Genomic DNA, 16,503 nt, shown 5'->3' with positions numbered 1-16,503 from the left:
GGATGGCCGAGCATGCCGGGACTTGTTTAACCCCGAAGCTATTCAAGGAGCGGCAGGGCTCCTGGAACTAACTGAATTGTTGTCGCCGCTTTCGTACCCTCCGTCTTCTCCGAATAGCCGGCGTTCACCATTGTATATCTTCCGCGCTTCATTTTCAAAACTGGTGCGCCGCTCGTAGCTTCGTAGCACGCTGCACGGAACTTCTATGTTGGCCTCTTGTGCGTGACGTCGCTCAAGTGGAGAGGGTAAGCCAGAAGGCCTTAAGTTCTCTAGAGGGTGTTGGTTGAGGCCGGCGGCAGATATTTGCGGGCAAATCTGCTTATTATCCGCCAGCCGCCAGCGAACCCCCCTTTCTTCTCGCTCTCCCATCGCATACGTTCGCTTTCAAATGGCGCCTCTTCCTCTTCACAATCTCTCTCTCTCTCTCTCTCTCTCTCTCAATGTACTGGTGCTTCCTCGAATGTGGTGCCCTCTCTCCGCCCTGTCATTGCGGCGCGTTTGCGCGCAAGCGCGCTTGAACAGCTAATGCTCATTCCCGTGCCCTTCCGTGGTGCTCATGCGAGGAATACTTCCTTCAAAAAGGACGGACGCCATTTTTAAACGAAAGGCGCATACACCAGGAGGAGGAGGAGAGGAAGAGACTTTATTCTGATAGCCTCCACAACCAAAGCCGCTGGCCTCGCGGCGCCATTCGCAATCCAGCGGGAATGCACCGTCCCAGAGCATGTGACGATTCAGGTCGCACCCCTACGCATAATTCTGACAACCAAGCTCGCATCTGGCCTGGGTGCGGAGCGATACCGTGGCGACGATTGGTAAACGACTCCTTTGTGACTTTTCTTAATGACTGCGTCCATACGTCCACGTGCCTGCGTTGCGCGGAGCTATTAAAACGCAGGTCGCGCTATGCTTTTTTAGCTGCGATCGCTACCCACGATCGGTGCTTACTTCTCGCTCAGCGACAATCATAACCTTTCACTATACACGCATTTGTGGGCGCGAATCTGTTAACGCGTGTTCAAACCAGTTCCCCGTCTGACTGTCGCTGTCTAGAACTGAAGCAGAGAAAGTATTAATAATTACAGGAACCGCAAGCGACGAACGCGCAGCCTCAGCGCAAAAGCAGCATCTCTTCATTGCCTTCCGTCGTACTGTCCTTCGGAATGCCTTCCAAAAGCCTTGCGAACCAGTACTGATGTTCTCACCAATGACGACTTCAACAGGAAACGCTGAATTATTTGTTTCCTCTTTGGATAAAGGCTGTGTTCCCTTTATCATTGTCCACGGAGTCGCTATAGGGAGTATGCCGTCTATTTCTGATCGTTGCGATTTAGGGATTTTATTGGCGCAAGCGCCACATACGGTCATGGACCGCCAAGTTAAAGATAATCAGTGGATTGTCGGTAGTAAAAGAAAGAGAGAAAAAAAATGGCTTCTTAAGTTGTGTATTACAGACGGTAAAGTTATGAACGAAGCTATGGCAATCTGAAGCCAAAGAGCCACTCAATGCTGTACCACGCAGTACAGCATCGTTATTCATTGATGTCGTTCACGCTGGTCGATAGGGGGTGTGCTCTTTAGCGGCTGCTTGTGCCCATCGCAAATCGATAGCCTTCGGTTGCGCAATCCACAAAATGTGCGAAATAGAGGTGTGGTGCATTGCTGTTAGACGTCGGCATTATTTTTTGTTTCTCTCTCCGGACATCAATGTACTCCTTCAATGCGATTGCAACACTTGCGCTCAATAGGCGTTGATTGCGCTTGCATGGACTCAACATAGAACAGTAATGGCGAGAATAGACGCTAGTGGCTAAATCGAGAAAGAATTCTGGCACACGAAGGCAGTCCAGTAATTATTTTCTGCGCCGTGCTTATATATACTGCCAATTACGATTTGCTGATCCCTGTGCGGCGTACCAGACGGGACTGATGATGCGGAACGAATGTGCGAGTTTTGCTCAAAGGACGGCGAGGCAGTGTCGTTGCCAGCTCGTGCAAGATTGGGCGGCCAACGGCGGGAAGGTTTCCTCGAATTCTAATTATTTTCCTTTAGTGCCTCATCCGTGCTGAGCACACTGGTCGTAGATTCTGTGTGACGCTGCAGCAAGCCTTAACCGTGCTATTCAAGAAGTCTGGTGAAGAATAGACCGCTTGTGGGATGCGAAACTACTTTCATGCAGGCCATCTAGCCTGTTTTATACGTATCGATGGTTAGAGGTTATTTCAGACAATTTTCGACTGCCTGAGCTTCTTTAACGTGTACCCAATCAACATACGGTGAATAAACGATTCTACATTGCGTTCTCCAATTAATTCGGCCGCTGTGGCCGAAAACTGAACCCGGCAACTGGTGCTCAACGGCGCAACGGCATGGTCACCGACCCTTACAACGGCGGCTGTAATATAATATAAAACATTGATTTTTTTTCTTTGTTTGATACTGCCAACCCCGTTCTTTGGGTCATTACAGCGAGGGTGATGTGTCAAGAATACATGATACATAATTTTCATTCTATGTAACATACAATTTCTCTGACGCTATTGTCGTTAACCACAGAAAAACAAGGAAGAATGAAGGGTGGTTATACAAAGAAAAGTCAACAAATAAATAAATGCATGTGGCAAAATTTAGTATACATCATCGCAAAAAGAAAGCATCTAACGCATTTTCAAAATCGGCAAACCCCTCATTGCTCACAACTACGTTAGGCAATCTGCTCCATACTTCAATTATGTCAGGAAGAAAGCAGAAAGGAAATGCATCAGTACATGTTAAATAAGGTTGGATGGCTCTGTTAGTGCTTAGACGATCGCATCTTCTTCCTGGAGGTTGTAGATATAAATCCTTCTTTAGTTTTGTTCACCCATTCATGATTTTAAAAAGAAATTTTAGCGTATGTTTGCGTCTGCGTTCCTCCAGAGATCACACGATTTTAACAAGGCCGTAACGGACTCAGTGCGTCGGTATTTACCGCATATGAAACGGACTGCCAGTCTTTGTATTCTGTTTTTTTTTTTGCCTTGAGGGCTTTCTGATGGGGGGACCATACAACAAAAGCGTACAACAAGGCTGGTCGTACAAAAGTTTTGTAAGCTGTTAATTTCACCTCTGTATACCACATTCCAGCTTTTTCTTTAAAATCTATACATTTTGGTTTGCCTTGGACTGAGTAGGAATAATACTGACTCCTAAGTATTTGAAACAACCTTCATTTGAAGGATGGTTTCTGATGTGGTACATGAAGGAAAGTTCGCTCCTACTTAAGCGAATATGCGGGAACGTTGTTTTGCTATGGTTTATTTCCATGTCCCATTTTAAACACCACTCATCTAATGTCTGTAAATCAAAGTTCACTGTCTGTCTGTCTGATGTCTGTAAGTGTCTGTTCAGATTAATTTTGTCCCCTACTAAATAACCTAAATAATAGCTTCCGCCGCAAATGTTTTGTGAGAGCAGCTTCAAGCTAGTCTCAACCTTTAGGGTGAGTCAGCCAAGACGTCAAACGAGCTATACATCATTTCGCCTTCGCCTGGCTGTGTGACCGGGAGCTTCTCCGTGAGAGTAGGACAATGAAGTGGTTTCGAATGAGAATGAGGGAAGTTGAAGCGCAGTAAGATGCGAAGACGTAAACCAACCTACGAGGAAGAAATCCAAGCACGATGTACTCCGCTGCTTTTCCGCTATCCGGTTGTGCCGTCGGTCATCACTTCGCCGCACGTGGCTTCCATCAGCGTCAAAACCTTGGTCCGCGAACTCTTCGCGGAGACGATCGAACGCCTGCGTGCTACTAGTGATGCGTATAAGGCGCGGTGTTGCTGAGAGGCATGTCGTTACTTATTCCGCGATTGCATGACACCACTGTCCAGTCACTGCTTAATTAACGAGTCTCGAGCTTCGCGGTAGTGGTCGAGTCAACCTCCACGTAGTCCACTGTTTCCTCAGACCGTTGTCCTCGAAACTCCATGAGTGCTATAGTGGTGTGGTATAGTTCTGTGGAACGTTCCCGCCCCGTGTTCGTGGTCGAGGCTTGCTTCGTCGCGCTAGAGCACAACTGCTCAAGCTGAGGGTTGGCTGCGTGAACGTGCATGAACGTTTATACAGACAAGGGCGTGCGAAAAGTCCATTGTGTACGTCTTGTGGCTGTTACGAGACACTTCAGCACCTTATACTTGAGTGTCCCGCTTTCAGTGCGCAGCGCATGTCACTAGTGAGAAACTCTCATCTCCTTGGCCTGCGGTGTGCGACACTCGAGGAATGTTTATACCCCAGTGGCTGTGCATCTAAACGTGATCAGGCCCATCGCGCCCTACTAACCTTTATAGACCTAACTAACTTAGGTTCACGTTTGTAGCATGAACATTCGACATCCAGTTGTAGCTTGACCTTTAGTGACCGGCCCTACTGTGTGTGATCAGTACTGAACCCTAACGCTTCTTCCTTCGAAGATGGGAGGTGGCGGGTTCAAACACCTTGTAGTGTATATTGTGAACCTGTGATTACGTGCAGGTGATTACGCGAAACGGTGATTACGTGCAGCTTCACTTGGCGTCTCATCGTGGAGAACACAATCAGCCGCATAGCGAACTAGCCATGGACGTGGTTGATAATTGTGGAGGCTGTTCGACGCGGCGTCACTTTAATTCCGGCTGTAGAGTTCTACTTTAGTCTTTAGATTTGTCCTGTTGCAGTGTTCTACTTTGGTCTTTAGATTTGTCCTGTTGCTCTCCTTTCCTTTTTCCTTTTTCCTCCCCTCCTTCCTATCTTCCATTTCTGTGTTGCTGTCGCCTCCCTTCAGAAGAGTAGGCAGGCGTTGTGCCCCTTCCGGTGGCAGTTGCCAGCCTGCTCCTCGCTTTCCGTTTCCTGTTACCTGTGTATATGTGTATATGTGTATATGTGTGCAAAACAAATAATAATAATAATAATAATATAGTTCTATAAACGTGCTTCCTTTGACAAAGAGCATCGCTGAATCGAATCGCTGAAGACCAAGAGGCCTTGGGAGGCATTTACGATGATCGCACTGTGTGAAGCCATCGTCTCCTCTGAGACTGATCTAAATCCGAAAATAGGAAGCAGTATTCATAAAGAACGATACGTTCAGCTTTCTACTTGACGTCTCAACTCTCGTTCCCGGCATGCAACATCAGCTTTCTCACTGATCGCATAATGCAGGTGGCGTATAAAGTACTGGTAACCTAGCAGTACTGGTCTTAATACAAATAGGTTTTAGTTTTTAGTTTTAGGTGTACGTTGAAAACACAGTCGTCGTCCGAGTTACTGGTTGGCACTTGAACATTGCGTCCACGACGAGAGAGAGAGAGAGAAAGGCAAAGGAAAGACAGGGATGTTAGCCCGAGATTATCTCCGGTTGGCTACCCTGTACTGGGGGAGGGGAAAGGGGATATAATAGGTGAGAGAGAGAAGGATAAAAAAAGAAAAGAAAGACCTAAGCACACGCACGCACGTACACACGAACTATTTCTGTGGGCACTGTCACGCAGCCCGCTAAGGCGTTTCTAGTCTTACGCAATGTCACCGTACAGACCTACGCCCCACAGTGTACAGTCACAATTTGTCAGAATGTCCCGTGTTTTTCAAGTATCGCAGCAGCGCCTTCATAGCAGTATGCGCTGATGACGACGAGAATGCCATTACTTGTCCCACTGTGCCGAAAGCGCCACGAGCGTAGTACATGAGCGACTTATGTGTGTGCGTGAACGCAATGCACGGTGAGACAATGGGTTCGGTCTACGGGTACGGCAAATACACGAAATCATCGGCGCGGGACATTCTTGCCTCTACCTAGATCATCGCAAAGAGGTTGCGCTCATCTCGAATAATTTTGTTTCGTCATTCGAAAATGAAATGCCGCTCAGTGCGTTAGGCCCGCTGTGCGCAACGGCGCGCACATCCTGCCGAAAGCAGAGACTGTCGCAAACACTATACCGACGTGTTTGGTTCGTAGCCTCGTTCATCGAACTTCGCATTTGCAGCGGCGTAATTCATAATGTTACTCGCTTGCCCATTGTAAACTCTTTAGCTCAGCGCCCACAATATAAAGGCCGCTCACCTGCAGTGCGTTTAAGTGCCGGGCAGGATTTAAAGGAGCGTTATGACAGGTTGGTGCATTCCGGAACGTAGATGGGAGTTTCAGCGGGATCGCGTCGGCCTGCAACCACTCCGCAGGATGTTTCTCACCCAGGATATGAAATGCTTGAGATCTTGCGCTGTATCTCAACATGCCGCTCACGTCAAGGACACCCTGCTATCTGTTGTGACCTTACGCGTACCACCGTAGTCGACCACCGATTGTAATTCATTTCCTCTAAACCCCCCCTCCTCTCCCTTTCCCTTTCTTTCAATACATTAGGCCGTAAGGCCATCCTCATCATAATCAGTCATCTCATTTTATTTTATTTGTTATACCCTAAGGAGCGCAAAGGTGTTACAGAGCGGAGTGGGGTAAGAAAAGGTTATCAAAAACAATAAAGAATAAAGGAAGGCAGCAAGTGACGTAGTGATAGTCATGTGAAGCTGTAGTGATGGTGCTGATTATGGCCATGCGAAGTTGTGCGTGGTCTTCAATGGCAATCATCGCGCCAGGAAGATAGTCCCATTCTTGACAAGTCCTGGGAACAGAAGACTCGTGACAGCTTCTAGCGCAATCGTATCAAGATTTCAGCTCCCACAAAGAAAAGCTGAAAGGGTCAGATTAGCGCTTGTATTAGTGCGTTAGCATTATTGTGGTACTTCACACATTTCAGGGGTCTATGTACCTATCAATGTATATTTGTTTCTATCTAATCATTTTGCCGCCTACCTGGGTTGCTGGCTAGTCCGTCGTCGAATGGATAGCGCATAGGGCGGCTGTTGCGAGGTAACTGGGTTCCAAACAAACTCTCGGACGCACTTGGGTCACCGAGTATTTGGCAATCTGTATTCAATGTGTACATACGTGCCGCTCTTCAAAGAACCCCTTTCACGCGGGCATTGGTCACTGTGCGATACCGCAGTGGGTTCGAAGAAACTCTTTGACACCGACTTGGAACGCTGGATATGTGCCACTCGATCTGTGCCGGTGTTCAGTGAACGTTTTTTGATGCCAACTGGGATCACATGAATAGTGTGTGTGGAGGTTTACTGCTCTTCAATAAACGTCTTTGTCGCCAACTTAGGTAACTAGGTAGGTGCGAGTGGGTATGTCCCGTTCTGTAATCACGAATAACATCTTTAAAATTTTTTTTTGATGCCGAGCGGAATTGAACGCACGTCAAAAGAGTTTTTGAAGGACAGCAACCCGAATAATTGGCACGCTGCGCCGCAAACGCAATGAGTATGCGCCGCTTTTCGAAGAGCACCTTTCACGCCGCCGCTTTAACGAGCTTTGCCACATGCACTGGACATGATCCTGTAGCCAACTTGAGTCACCGAGTACATGTGTCACCGAGTGTACAGCAAGCGCGGGGAAACAATTCTCAGCGTTCGTAGGCACCGGCACGCCACACTTCTCGTCTTGGAGGCCACGCGCGGTCTTCTTGACAGTGCCGCTAGATGGCCCAGCGTGTCCAGAAAGAAGCGCGAAAAAGGATCCCGGTTGTCGCATGACGCGTTTCTCAGCGTTCGCTTGCCTCGGGGCGCCATGTATTTCGGAGACCGCACGCAGGCTTCGCGGCGGCATGGTGGTGCGGAGTGCTCTTAGGAATGCGCGAAAGAGAAGTCCCACTGCAGTACATTTCTCAAACATAACTGGTTTCGACGGTGGCAATACTTTACATCCCTGCATTGACCCGGTGCTCAACAGTCATCGTGAGAAGTGTTCTGTCGCAATTTTTTTCGTGCCTGCGTCTTTGAGCGTTTTGCACCAGTACTGGTATACGCGTAGATATACGCGTACTGGTATATACGCGTACTGGTATCGCGTATACGTACGCCTTTGTATCGCTCTGTATTTCGCGCCACTATATCCTCAAAATTTAAGCGGTGCACTTTTGCTTGCGATATCCCTCTTGCGACGTCGCAGGTGTGGAAAGTGTGACGTAGGCCTCTTCGTGCATCCCATTTTGCGGTATACCCAGCTGCCCAATCTCCATGCGAAATTGCGCATGCTGCGTGGTCGGGAAAACAATTACAACCTGGATCGTCAAAGACGTCACTGTACCCAGTGTCCTTTTTTTACTTTTTCGTTATTTTTTGATGTGGAGTAGTGAGTTTAAAGACGGAACATGTTGGACGAAAACAGTCTTTAGTTTCCTTTTCTTTGTTTTCACCGAAGTGGGCTGGGCTAAATAATCCCGCGCCAAGAACAAATTCAATGTTCCACGAGATATTCTCACACGACAAAATGTACGTGTACGTGAAATGGCACTGAAAAGTAATCGAAATTGCGAAATATGCAGTACAACATCGCTCCATGTGAAACAGGCTTTAGTGCGTTTGTCAACGTAACCTCCGTGTGTTGTTTAGTTTTTCTTTTTTTTCCATTTTTCAAAGCGCGATTTGTCGGAAGAAGGCAAGGAGTTTATAAAGCTTCCTATGGAGGAGGGAAACTTTCTCAGGAGGAGGGAATATGATGCCTAAAGCCACTCTAGTCCAAGCCAGTAACATAGCGAGCCGCCTATACATGTGTGACTATATTCTCCATAGTTTAGGCCTTCGTGATAAGATATCGACACGCAAGCAGGTATTTAAATGACTTCTTGCCGAGAAAGTTTCTGAAGAAGACCGCCGAAGTAACGCCCGAACTTCGCTGCCGAAGTGAGGAAAAATGTATCGAAAGTGTGTCACCCAATCCACTTCCAGTGAAGGGTGCCAAAATGTGTTAGAGACGGCTACTCATTCGGCCCCACGTAGACAGGCCAGACGCCACTATGTCTGGTCAGTTTCCGCTCTATTCTGATAATACTGGTCTCATGGAGACCCAACGATAAACCACTTCTGGTGCGCTGCGGTAGAAGCACTTCACCCTCAACAAAGTTGTGAAGAGCAATGAGTTCATCTCGAAGCTGTTGTCCTCCTTCCGGTTTTTGTACACTGCAAACTATACCATGCATTGCCGATTTGTCCATTTCTGGGGAAGCGCACAGGTCAGCATCAATAACGTGTGCGTAGGATCGCGACTCAAATTTAGAGAGTTTTAGCTTGTACATAAGCGTATTGTCGTTTACAGAATATAGGTTTGTCAGAGACGTAGGCCTAAACTAGGCATTTGTTCAGTGGTGGCGGCGGCAGGCGGCGGCACAAGTGACTGATTTCTGCGAATCTTGCAGGATACCACCTGGATTTTCCGTACTTCGTACCGACACCGAGGTGTCTCAAAATGAACAGGCTGACCTGTAATAGTCACATCTTCATCCACGATGAGAGGCAACAAAAGTGACTGAATCTTTCAAATTCTATAACGCCGCAAACAACTGAGACTATACGTGGGCCTCGTGCACCTCGTGACGTCATCGGCCTGTGTAAAACAAGCAGGTCGATCAGATACCGTTGCATTTGTTCAGCGGTGGTGGCGGCGGGCGGTCGCACAAGTGACTTCTTCAAATCTTGCAGGTTAGTGGCTAACTTTCCATATTTCTTTTGTTTATGATCTTCCGCCGACTGCCACCCCCACTGCGTTTGTAATTTACCTTAGGAGGGCTGTACCATGGAAGTGTAAATGGAGAATGGCTGCATCTCACTTGTGTTTAGTGTGCAAAGAGACCCTCCCGATCCCGACAGTTGCCCGATTTGCTCAGTATGCAGCTATGGTTGCCACATTGGCAATTAGGTATGGTAGCGCGACCTGACAATCAGGCACACGTGCGGGCCTACGCGAGTGATAACTGTTTTAGGTATTTAATTTCTTCTTTATGCAAGTTATATCGAAGGCTGGCTCATGCATGCGCTTCCACTACTATTGATATGCCCGGCGTCAACCCTTATACGCGTTTCTTCGTTCTTGTGCCTGTAAAAAACAGCGAAATTTGGCGTCCACTTACAGTCTCGACAGTGCAAAGAAAGTTGAGATGGTGATCCTCCGGTTAACGACCTTTTACGTTCCAATAATCTCTGATAACACAACGGCCTGTCTGCCATACGTAGAAGCGGCCGCAACTGAAAGGAACGCTATAAGTACACCACGCCATTACGACAGTCCGTGAATTTGTTCTAGTGTTTTATGAGGCAAATCTTTGTCCGCCTTTTGTCTTTTGCCTGCTCATTCTTTCTCTGCAAGGCGGCATAAATCTTACCTAGCTTGTTGACAACCATAAAAAAAAAATGTTAACGCAGTGTCTACTTCCCATTTTCTTTATCCTGTGCGATAAGGAATGGATGTATGGAATACCTACGACTCCTTTATTTAAAATAATGGGGTTTTACGTGCTAAAACCACTTTCTGATTATGAGGCACGCCGTACTGGAGGACTCCGGAAATTTCGACCACCTGGGGTTCCTTAACGTGCACCTAAGTCTAAGTACACGGGTGTTTTCGCATTTCGCCCCCATCGAAATGCGGCCGCCGTGGCCGGGATTCGATCCCGCGACCTCCGTCCTCAGCAGCCCAACACCATAGCCACTGAGCAACCACGGCGGGTGACTCCTTTATTTATTTATTATTTCTCTCACCAATTTTTTTTGTGTGTGTGCACAAATATGAGCGCGAGCTTTAATGTGCAGGTTACGCGTCTATAGGGAGTATATATAATTATCCTCGCGTTGCAGTAGCAACTGTCGCTGCACCCTTAAAATAGTCGATCGTTTCGCAAAGTTCGAGCATGGTTGCAGCAAGCAATAATAACAAGAAAAGAGTCATGGAAATAGAAACCGCAAGAAGTTCGCCTACTTTTGATAAAGTAAAAGAAAAACGAAAACGCGGAAACCTAGTGATACGGAAAAGCCAAAACGGCTGTCCTAGAGAAAGCAAACTGGCGCCTATTACAACTTCCCTTTGGTATAAAACTACAGTAAATTTAAAAGTTAGCGTTGCATATGAAGTTGTTCATTAATATTGTAGCAAGTAACAGCCACCGCGAAAAAAATCAGTTCTGCCAAAGAAAGTTAGCAAAGAAAACTAGAGCTGCTACTGCGATCACGTGAAGTAATCAGATGTATGGTTGTGCAGGCTTATGTAATCGGTCTAGCGTTCGAAAATTTGGAGGACGCTTAAGCTTCGCCTTCAAGAGTGGAACGCGACAGCGTTCCCGTCCACCCGCCAAGGGGTGTAAGACAGTGGGCTACGGCGCAGCGACTACGCGCCCCGCATCGGACGCGGTGAGCGTCAAGCAGCGCCGCGTTCGGCGCGGCAACGAAATGTGCGCCTGAGCAAGCGACGCGCGCCCGAGCCTTAGAAACAGCGCGTTTCTAAGGCAACACCGCATTCACTAGAGACGCTTTTGTACCGCTTTGAAGCATCCAACTCGTGGCTGACTGGTAGAGTCTCCGTCTCACACTCCGGAGACCCTGGTTTGATTCCCAACCAGCCTATGTTGCAAGTTGCTTTTTATTCATGAAGTGCCTGCTGGTATTTATCGCTCACGGCCAACGCCGACGACACCGGCTTTTCTGCGACACGAGCTCCTTAACGCTGTCGCGTTAAAACGCAATCACTCTGTCGGCGTGAAGGAATGCACCGCGTGCCTCTGTACCTTGAAAGCCATCGTGGACGGGGACACAGTCCGACGCGCGCGGCGTTTTCGCGGTGTAGTTCGCGTGATGCGAGACGCACCGCGGAGGTCGATTCGCTCGCTGCCGCTGCCGCTGCGCTTCTCACGCCAGCGTTTTGACAGCGAGTTTCCGCGGTCATCGAGAGAGGTGTGTCCATATTTGCTTGGGGGCGCGTGACACCATACTTGTTGGTTTAGTTAGTGTGCCTATGTTTACAACGTTATAAGGCCGATAAAACTACTATCCTTACTTCGTATAGCCAGCTGTTCACTAATTTTCTATCGCAATCGATGGTTCGCCTTTCGGGCGACACTGCGACTTCTTTCGGTTCGCTGCGGGCTGCCGCTTGCGCCACCTTATCTTGGAGGTCGTGCCGAGCAGAAGTGCGCTCTAGTTCATGCGTCACTTCCCGTTGCGGAACTGACGCATGAACTAGAGCGCGCTGCTGCTCGGCATGACCTCCAAGATAAGGTGGCGCAGTTGCGGTGCCAGTTGCGGCTATTTTTGCTAGCTTTTCGTGACCCTTCCCGTCATATTTCAATCCTCAAATATTGCATGGAGACTCTTCTATATCGACGCTGTCTTAATCTAGACTTTTTGTGTGGCCTAAAATTTTGTTCAAGTCGACCTTTAAGCGCTGCTTTTAACGCGGCAGCAGTAGCGGTACCCCAATGGTTATGGCGTTGTGCTGCCAAGCACCAGGGTGAGGGTTTAAATTCCGGCCGTGGCGGACGCATTCCGACGAGGACGCCGCGCAACAGCGACCATGTAGCGCGCATTAGCTGTACGTTGAAGAACCCCAGGTGGCCAATGTTAATACTCTCAACGGCGTGGTGGAGAACGCCGATGGGAGACTCCGTGGTGCAGGAATCAGATCGTCGCTTTGGCACGTAAAACCCCAGGATTTCATTTTTAAATGGTTGCGGCTGCATGTGGCAGCATGATCTCTATCGAATTTAAGCGTGAGAACAGGCAGCAATGTAGCATGGCGTCGGAGCCCCGAAGCGGACGTATCATAAAGAATACATTTATAACATCATGCGAGCGAAGCGAGTGAAGGTAGCTCCTGAGCTCTGCAGTGGATGGCCCCTTCAGTAAAGGAGTCCAGCGGCCGTAGACGCCCTTCCCGCTCGGTCGAGCAGTTCGAGCTAGTCTGCCGTGTCGGAGCTGGACAACGCTGCCTCCCATTGCCATGTGGTGAGGTGCGTTGTGTATGAGCACTGGTGTGCTTGCGCATGCCCGTACCATGTAGTAGAGCGTTGCGCATTTATCGCAATGTGGAAGAGAAAGAAAGAAGGAAAGAAATTTACAGAAAGGCACATAGGTCGGCATGAGCTATAGCCTGCAATGGCCTGCTTCTTTGACACTGGGGAAAAGGGACGGGGAGGAGAAGGGCTTACGAATGATGGTGATGATATGAGGAGGAAGGGCGTATATACAAGTTAAAAACGTTGTGGCATCTTTAAAGCTCAAAAGAAGCCGAACAAGCATGGTGCGCCTGATTCGCCTTGGTACACCTCTTTTTAACAGGGAGAGGCAGGCTAGATGGTGGTCGATATTGGAATGCATCATGTAGCCGCGCAAGCAACGGACGAGAAACGAAACACACAGGACAGGCGCGGAACTTCAACTCTTCAACAACGTCAACAGTTGAAGTTCCGCGCCTAGTCCTGTGTGTTTCCTTCTTCGTCCGTTGTCGTTTGCACGGTTACATGATTACATGATGCATTCCAATATACACCTCATAGGTTGCCGTAATACTTGCCCAAACTCTGACTACTGTCAGGTATCGCAGTGTGGGCATTTATAAAGGAGCACAGGGCACCGAAACGCGCTGCCGGACGCCAGCGTTAGTAGAGCTGATGCAGTATATGCAGGTACATGGCGTCGTATATAGCGGAGCATGGCCGCTCGATCAAAACGCGCACCGTGTGCGTTTGAATCGAGCAGACGTGAGTGAAGACTATATAGAAAAATGCTGAGCTAGCGTATGAAATGATTCGGGTAGAGCCAAGGAGTTTCACCAGATATGGTGAAGTATTTGCAACCTTGGGTAGGTTTCGAGCAGTGGCATACTGTCAGGATTGGGGGCTCAATCCCATCGTCCGTGGTCCTTTGCCAAGATTGGAGTACGGCATGAATTCGAAGGTAGCTGGCCCATGCCGACGTCCAACTTATTTACGCTGAGATCGTTGATGAAGTGAAGAACTGTTTCTCATCGAGAACGAGGAAAAAGGGATTTATTTACAGAAATTAAATCAGTCTAACATGACTGCTTGAGAAAAAGAGTAACAGTCCAACATGACTGTATGAGAGAAGTGACTCAGTCTAACATGACTGCTCAAGAGAAGTGTCCTCAGCATTCGCACAACCACAGTGTTTATACACTCGATCCGCCGGTCATACGACGCGGCGACTGTTCGTTTACTCATCACCAACTCGCCGCTGCTCTGCAGATCAGTTTACGTACACAAAGGCAACCGCGCTCTGATTCCCGACGACGGCGTTGGCGGGGTGCCGTTCCGGGAACTATCGGTGCCGATCGAGGGTCGCTCGTTGTTCCGAGCCACACCGAAGCGTGAGAAGCACAAAAATACGTCGTTCCCGCGGCAGCTTGTCCATGCGTGTCAAATCAGCTCCGCGTTGGGGAACTCCGGAATCATTGTTCACGCACCGGACTAGTTCCGTCACAATGTCGAAGGGGCTGGAGGAAGGCGGCGGATTCCAGCGCAAAGGCCGCTTCTTCGAACGCCTCCCAGCTGCAGCGACGGAGAGGGAGAGGTGCGCGTCGTGTCGCCCTGTCGTAACTGTGTGGCAATCTTGTTTCGCAGCTCGCCATTCTTAACAATACCAGACAGCTGGGACTTCCGAAGGCTGTGGGAACTTCCATATATATAGAGCTTCGCTGTCTTTGATCAATGGATGGCTCGGGTTCGCGCGTTCCTGCGAAGTGGCCTTCTTTGTTCTACGACGTAAAATGAATGCCAAAAGTCGTAAAACCAGTTTTTAGATTGTTCTTCCGCAAACGCACGGTAGCTGTGTCATCACTGGACATGGCGACACCAAACTTGCCCGCTTCGGTCTAACCGGGCAGCCATTTCTGTGTCACTTTCCCACTTCATGCAGGCACGTACCCAGGGGGGGGGGCCCGGGGGGGCCCGCCCCCCCCCCCCCGAAATCAAGTGGCAACCCCCCTCCCCCCTCGCCACCCACGCCACCACTCCTCACGCATTTCTATAGCGCCGACAGATCAATGTTGAGACTTCGCAGCTGTTCATCGGTCAGCATTATGCCGCCTTTTTCACTCCTTTTAGATGGCGGTAGTTATCGGCATCTGTTATAATGTGAAGGACAGTTTTCTCATAGATTCCGCACCCGCGCGATTAACTCGAGATGCGTTCAGTTGTCACCAACTATTCAACCGTCACGCGCATAGCTGTTGCTTTTGTTAGTTCAACCTTCTTTGTTTAGGCTAATCCTGGGACCAGGAGAGGGATGCGGCTGTTACTCAGCTGGTCTGTACTCTCATGGAACGAGTTGCGGCCGGAGAAAGCGCCAATTGCGTTTAACATAGCCCTTTGCTTCATTATTTCCTTGAGTTACGGCTCGCCGCGACGCTGGCAGATGCCCGGAACCATATACATGTGATATGGGTTAGATAAGGTGGGAAATAAAATAATGTGAAAGAGCGTCCATCATAAAACCCTGCAATAACCCTTAAACCCATAAGCAAGATGACTGTCGCCCGTTACCTCGTCTGTTTTTCCCTAACTGTATAGAACTTTTCGTGCAAAATTGGCAACTGGAAACAAAAATCGCAAGGAGTTGAGAAATTAAGCGATCTACTAAGGGAGAGAGCCAAGGCAACAACCAAACTGCAAGCAAAAGCGAATAAAAAAGTTAACCGTTGTTTATGCGAATATTTATGGATCAGCATTTTTTGTATTTAAAAAGGAAGTAGAGAAAACGCCTCCGGAAGTGGAGAACAATTACTTGTTTTGAATGACGCTTCTACAGTTATCGGTCGAACTGCCTCACGTATATTCTCTGCTGTGCTTATGTGGGTGTTTTTCTAACCTTTCGCAGCGAGCGCAGTACGTCTAGAATCGCAGAGTACTGCGCTCTACGCGGTTGTATGGGACTGGCGGCCGCACAGCGTTACGCAATTCGTGGAACTGTCAAAACTGATCAACAGGGCGAAAATAACTGATATTCGAAGCTATAACATGAGAAAGACTGAAGAAGCCGTAAAAAATGAACCCAGCCTGAAATCAGTAAAAACGAAACCTGGCATAGGACAAACCATGATGTATGCACTAAAAGATTAGAAGGATAATATCATCAGCAATCTCGAAGATATAGTAAAAGCAGCGGAAAAATTCTAAGCTGACCTGTATACAGTACCCAGAGGAGCCACGATAGTTCACTTAGAAACAGTAATGAACAGGATACAGAAACGCTCCTATAACTAGCGATGAGGTCAGAAGGGCCCTGCAAGACATGAAACGATGAAGAGCGGGAGGATCAGGTGGAATAACAGTCGATTTAGTCAAAGATGGAGGAGACATAATGCTTGAAAAACTGGCGGCTCTTTATACGAAGTGTCTATCGACTGCAAGGGTCCCAGAAAACTGGGAGAATGCAGACATTATACTAATCCACAAAAAAAGGAGACGTTAAAGAATTGAACAGTTATGGGACCATTAGCTTGCTCCCAGTATTATATAAAATATTTAGCAAAATAATCTCCAATAGAATAAGGTTAACAATGGATTTTGTCAACCAAGGGAACAGGCAATCTTGAGGAAGAGATACTTTACAATGTCATCAATCAGGTTATCGCGAAATCTGCAGAGTAC

General features: G+C 48.2%; 1 protein-coding gene across 3 annotated transcripts in view; it reads left to right on the top strand.

Moving 5' to 3' along the window:
• The window catches only part of LOC135904874 (DNA damage-regulated autophagy modulator protein 1-like), a 130,405-nt gene that overhangs the window by 11,811 nt on the left and 102,091 nt on the right, over positions 1 to 16,503 (top strand). Inside the window, exon 2 of one of the 3 annotated variants that reach the window (XM_065435856.2) lies at positions 9,268 to 9,550. The exons of the other annotated variants lie outside the window; for them this stretch is intronic. The gene's annotated coding sequence lies outside the window, so the exon portion shown is untranslated. The remainder of the gene's footprint in view (positions 1 to 9,267; positions 9,551 to 16,503) is intronic. 3 annotated transcript variants of the gene reach the window in all.

This window comes from Dermacentor albipictus, chromosome 3 (assembly GCF_038994185.2).
Source record: "Dermacentor albipictus isolate Rhodes 1998 colony chromosome 3, USDA_Dalb.pri_finalv2, whole genome shotgun sequence".
Taxonomy (NCBI): Eukaryota; Metazoa; Arthropoda; class Arachnida; order Ixodida; family Ixodidae; genus Dermacentor; species Dermacentor albipictus.
Note: the sequence above shows the minus strand (reverse complement) of the source record. Positions and strands in the feature narration are given on the sequence as shown.